This window comes from Crocuta crocuta, unplaced genomic scaffold (genome assembly GCF_008692635.1).
Source record: "Crocuta crocuta isolate KB4526 unplaced genomic scaffold, BGI_CrCroc_1.0 scaffold333, whole genome shotgun sequence".
Classification (NCBI taxonomy): domain Eukaryota; kingdom Metazoa; phylum Chordata; class Mammalia; order Carnivora; family Hyaenidae; genus Crocuta; species Crocuta crocuta.
This window is the reverse complement of record NW_027532856.1, coordinates 521,112-527,111: the sequence shown is the minus strand read 5'-3', so window position 1 is coordinate 527,111 and position 6,000 is coordinate 521,112. Positions and strand designations below refer to the sequence as shown.

At 43.2% G+C, this 6,000-nt stretch overlaps 1 protein-coding gene across 1 annotated transcript in view; it reads right to left on the bottom strand.

Moving 5' to 3' along the window:
- The window catches only part of ACACA (acetyl-CoA carboxylase alpha), a 270,686-nt gene that overhangs the window by 226,031 nt on the left and 38,655 nt on the right, over nucleotides 1-6,000 (bottom strand). The gene's annotated exons all lie outside the window — the stretch shown is intronic.

The following is a 6,000-nucleotide window of genomic DNA, read 5'->3' as shown; positions in this document are numbered from 1 at the left end:
TGAGAGTGAGAGGGAAGCGCGGGGCGGAGCGACGTGAGGCGATGCAGATGGTCCGAGCGCCGCTCTGCCATTCGGGGCCCAGCGGCGAGAGGGCGGGCGGGTCCCGGGCGGTGGCGGCGCCCCTGGCTCACCCTTCACCACCCCCTTTGGTGGGGGTGGGGGCGGGGCTGGCCAGTCCTTCCCCCTCCCGGAGGAGAAGGAGCGGGGTGGGGGAAATGGCCCGACGTGCACCTCCCAGGAGGGAGAAAGGCACCCGGGCCGCAGAAAGTGAGAAGCCAGCCGGCTTGCAATACTGGAAGGAAGTCCGGGACCAAAGAGGACCGAGCGGAATAGATGGTTTTCGGGCCCGTAAGGACCTTATCGTTTTCAATACTAACCCCTTGAAGAGGTGGGTATTGCATGCTTGAATTGCCCAGGATCACACAGACTAGTTTCCAAGTTAGTACAGGAGTACAGGCTAACTAACCCCTATTCTGGAACAACATAACCAGCCCCCCTGGCTTGCTAGGCAGCCCCAAAGCAGCCCACTCAAAGACTTAAAGTGCAGGATCCTGGAGTACTGAGGGAAAGCCTCAGTAAAGGAAGCTCAGTAAGAAGGGCAGAGTGCCAATGGACAACAGTCCTTTCTGCCTGCCTTGAGCAGGGGAAATAAATGACAATAAATTCCTGATTTCTCAGATGGGAGCAAGCCTCCCAACCTCCATTGTGGTTCCTCCAAGTCACTGAACAGAAGCCAACCAGTTCCTCTAGCTTTAAAAGTTACTTCATAGCAAGACTTTCAGGTGGCTGTGTGTTGAAAAGTAACAGAGTTTCAGTATATAATACAACTATCAGAAGAAAGAGAAAGAAATTAGAGAAAATTGCACTTCAGAAAAATGGGGTGAGCTTAACCCTTTACAAGAATTTAATGAAGCTCCCAGAGTACTTGTCTGATCTTTACACAGTCTTGTGCTAAAGGTTAGGAGAAGGACAGTGAATGATAATTTCATGGGAAGAAGTTCTTATGCCAGAGGCCAAAAAGTAAATAGGGTAGAAATACACACCTGAAGTCAGTTCTTGGGCTGAAGCAGAGGCAGAAAGATTGGAAGGTTCATCAACAAAGAATATTCACGTAGGATTCCTCATAATACCACTAGGTGGTAGCTTCTCCAAGAGTTTACCAACCTACTTTTTTAGAGACTGGAAACAAATTTGGAAATATTTGGACCTTACAGAGCAGTGAGCCATATTACAATATTGTGTGTGTTGTTGAATGCATCTGTCAAGGAACAGAGATAGGAAAGTCAGAAATTAAAGGTAAATGAGCATAACTTCTGGTTTTAACAGATGTTTGACTTGACTGACTGGGGAGCGGGGCGGGGGAGGAAGAAGGAAGCTTTGCCTCTCCCTAACAGGGCTCTCTCAAGCTGGCAAGAAGGAAATGACTTTGGAAAGAACTAAAAATCTTGAGGCTGCCTCTTTTATTTTTCATGTACCTTCACCTCCCTATTTCTAAGTAATAGGAATTCTGCCCCCAGTATTCCTTCTTAGTGGTGATGCTGTATATCAGCCTTAGGAGCACTGCAAAACCAGGGGGTTTTACTCTTGGGAACTGTCCCAACTTACTCTTGGGAACTGTCCTTATGTGAAAATTCAGCAAGTCCTTACCTATCCTGCTTCTGACCTCACTTAATATTTGAAGTAATTGAACTCTGAGAAGAACCAGACGAGGAAAGGCCTGATTTAAGAACTACAGTGGAAGAAAATAAAGGATAAGTTAGGATATATACCTAGAACACTTAACATAAAATCTAGTTATTATCAAATATTAAGATGAGTAGTCAGAGAACTATATCTTTGAAACAATGCATCTAGAATTTCAACAGTTCCTCAGTGTTGTGTTGTTACATGCCACAACCTGCCCATCTCTAGGCTCTTTAGAGCTGTTTCATGAGTTCTTGCCACACAAGCCAATATATCTTTAAGAAGTGGAGGAGGAGAGCCACAGGGTGGAGAGAACTTACTATACAAGGCTAACAGGTGGAAGAGAAGAGAGTGAATGTAGTGGCATACTTCTAGAAGCTGAAACTAGACAGCTAGGGGCTAAATTGTATTCCAAAATTCATATGTTGAAATCCTAACCCCCAGTACCTTAAAATGTGAGTATTGGGAATAGGATCTTTAAAGAGGAAATTAAAATTTAAAATGAGGTCGTCAGGGTGAGCTCTAATTCCAAATGAATTGTGTCCTAATGAGGAAAGGAGTGGTGCCTGGCTAGCTCAGTTGGTAGAGTATGCGACTCTTGATCTGATCTCAGGTTTGTGGGTTCAAGTCTCACATTGGGTGTAGAGATTACTTAAAAATAAAATCTTAAAAAAAGAGAGAGAGATTAGGATACACGGACAGAGGGAAGACCATCTGTGAATCACAACTGATGAAGCACTTACCAGAATTGTGGCTCTTATGCTGGAGAAGATGGCTATCTACAAGCCAAAGAGAGAAGCCTCAGAAGAGACCAACCCTGCGGACACCTTGATCTTGGACTTACAGCCTCCAGAACTGTGAAGAAATAAATTTCTGTAGTTTAAGCCACCCAGTTTTTGATACTTTATTATGTCAGCCCTAGAAAACTAATACAAGCTCCCAAATGTCAAATGGCTTCCAGGTCTTTCAGGACTGTTAAACAAAGGTGTCAGGGACTTATCCTGAGCATTCCAGCTACCTTCCAGCCTTAAAGATGGCGTCTCTTCCTACTGTGGAGAAAGTAAGAAAACTAAGCAGTTTCTGTCTTTAAGGTGATTACAAGCTAGTTAGGAAGACAAAACTAAACACCAAAACAGTGTCTATGTCTTACTCCTTAGATGATAGCCATGTGAATTTTATAAGAGCCATAAATGGGAGAGGATAAATTCTCAAAAATGAGTAAGACTTGAGGCACCAGGGTGGCTCAGTTGGTGAAGCTTCTGACTCTTGATTTCAACTCAGATAATGATCTCAGAGTTTGGGAGGCCCACGTATGGCTCCACGCTGACAGCACAGAGCCTGCTTAAGATTCTCTCCTTCTCCCTCTGCCACTCCCCCACTTGAACTCTCTCTGCCTCAAAAATAAATAAATAAACATTATAAAAAATGAGTAAGCCTTGAAATACATAAACAGGAGGTGTGTCAATGTCCAAGCCATTTTGGCACTTTATTTTCAATTCTATTTCAGTTTAGGGCAGTGTTTCTCAATGTTCCACTGACCACCTGAAATAGAGTCACTAGGTGCTTGTTAAAAATTCAGATTCCTGGGGTCCCTAGGTGGCTCAGCGGTTGAGCGTCTGACTTTTGCTCATGTCCTGATCTTGTGGTTTGTGGGTTCAAGCCCTGCATCAGGCTCTGTGCTGATAGCTCAGAGACTAGACCCTGCTTCGGATTCAGTCTCCCTCTCTCTCTGCCCCTCCTCTGCTCACGCTCTGTCTCTCTCTCAAAGATAAACACTCAAAAAAAAAAAAAATTCATGGGGTGCCTTATCCAGTTGTGAACACCTGTGCTGACAGCTCAGTGCTTGGAGACTGGATCGGATTCTGTGTCTCCCTCTTTTTCTGCCCCTCCCCTGCTCATGCTCTATTTTTTAAAAATGCAGACATTTTTTTAAAATTAGTAATTATTCAGTCTGAAGTTTGGGGCTTATCATTATTGTTCCCCTCTGCTGCCAGTGTCTCTATTAAACAGCAATGCCTCCTACACCTGCACTTCTAAGACAGGAAACTCTTATTAGGTCAGACCAGAGTTAAGCCAAGGGAGGAAAGAAAGTGCCTTAATGGGGGGCGCCTGGGTGGCTCAGTAGGTTAAGCATCTGACTTCAATTCAGGTCACGATCTCATGGTTTGTGGATTCAAGCCCTGCTTTGGGCTCTGTACTGACAGCTCAGAGCCTTAGAGCCTGCTTTGGATTCTGTCTCCCTCTCCCTCTCTGCCCCTCCCCCACTCATGCTCTGTTTCTCTCTGTCTCAAAAATAAATAAACATAAAAATTTTTTTAAAAAAAGAAAGAAAGAAAGGACCTTAATGGGAAACTGAACAGTGAAGAGCCCACCTGTCCTGGTGGTTGGCCATGATTCCAAATTCCTTAAGTAGCAAGATCAGTGATCAACTTTTAGACCAGAGGATAGAGGAAACACTGGGATATTATTTTCCACTGGCTTCCATTATATAATATACTCTCTAACCTGGTTTCTAGGGTTTTTTTTTAATTTAAAAAATATTTTAAATGTTTATTTAGTTTTGAGTCAGAGACAGAGCACAAGCAGGAGATGGGCACAGAGAAGGAGACACAGAATCTGAAGCAGGCTCCAGGCTCTGAGCTGTCCACACAGGGCCTGATGTGGGACTCAAACTTATGAGCCATGCGATCATGACCTGAGCTGAAGTTGGAAGCTTAGCCAACTGAGCCACCAGGTGCCCCTTAAATTTTTTTAATGTTTTTTATTTTTGAGACAGAGACATAATATGAGCAGTGGAAGGGCAGAGAGAGAGGGAGACACAGAATCCGAAGCAGGCTCCAGGCTCTCAGCTGTCACCACAGAGCCCCAAGCGGGGCTCAAACTCACAAACTGTGATATCACAAAGTTGGATGCTTAGCCAACTGAGCCACCCAGTAGCCCCAGATTGCCATGTCTATTTTTACCTTGGCTGACATTAACAAACTCATCCTTCCTCCTATTTTCTGAATATTTCTAATCCTTAGAAGTCCCATTTTCTCTAAGATCTCTTTTACTTCTCCAGCTTCCAATGATCTCTCCTCTGAATTTTTGTAGCAGTCTGGTCACGACCATGTGGTTCAGCATTTATTTGGCTATAATTTTCTATGTGTATGTTGCTTTTAGCTCTCCAACTGAATTTTAATAATCTTAAAGGCAGAGAGCATTTCTTATAGTTTGGTACTCCCCTCTATAGCTCTTAGAGTAGGTGTAGGTATAAATATTAGTAAGTACTTCACTGACTGAGATAAAGATTAGCTCTGTACTTGAGAGGCCACTCTGTTCCGGCTGTCTGCTTATCTGTCTTCATGTCACTTCTGGGAGGGAAAGACTCCAGTAGGGTACTTGGCTTTTTTATAGATGGACAGACTTCATCAAGAAAGTCAGTGCCTTAATCAGAATTGTGGCTCCAATATGAGATAAGGGAAAAAGACATAAAAGCCTTATCTGAACACTATGCTTATTTGCTCTGGTCAGCCATTCAGGTTCATCCAGAGTTAAGAGCCTGAGGGAACTTCACACCATGAGGTCAGAAAATGTCCTCAGGGAAGCCACTTTGTAAGACTGCTTCTAATGTTGAAAGGTAGGATTACACAACAAAGAACATAGTTCATAGTAGAGATTCACCACGATATTTTCACATGGGTACTTTGGTTTTCACAAGGCATTTCAGTTGTCCCTCCCTCCTGGTTATCCAGTCCTGAACACATAGTCTCTATCCGTATTTGGTAGTTACTCAATCTTAGCTGCTTCTTCCATAACACCTCCAATATCGTTTCTTTTTTAAACCTAAGTCCTACATACCTCACAACTCAACAGCTAAAGAAAGTTTAAAGGGTCCTTTTACCTAAAGGCAGGAAAATGGACAAGATGACTCATTTAGGTCTTGCCCAATGGTGGGATTTTGACATTTTATATTGATCAGCTTTACAATCTTCTCATGGCTAAACTCATTCTCCTGCAAACCAATGAAAATATTCCTGGTGAATTTACTTTTACTCCTGTCCTCACCTCTTCAGACTTCTCCAGTGTCTCCATTACTCCTTACATATCAGAGTAAGCCTTTTCCTGCTACATGTTTAGGCCTCTGCCTGTCTACCCCAGATACCCTCACTCTTCATTGCTATTATTATATATGCAACACAATATGTAATACATTAGTAATTTTTATTGAGCCTCTATTTTTGAGGAAAAGTGAGCTATCACTCAACTTCATTTCATCCTTTTCTTCAGTCTTAAAGTTTTCCCATATCATAACTTGGACCAGAAGATTTCACAAAG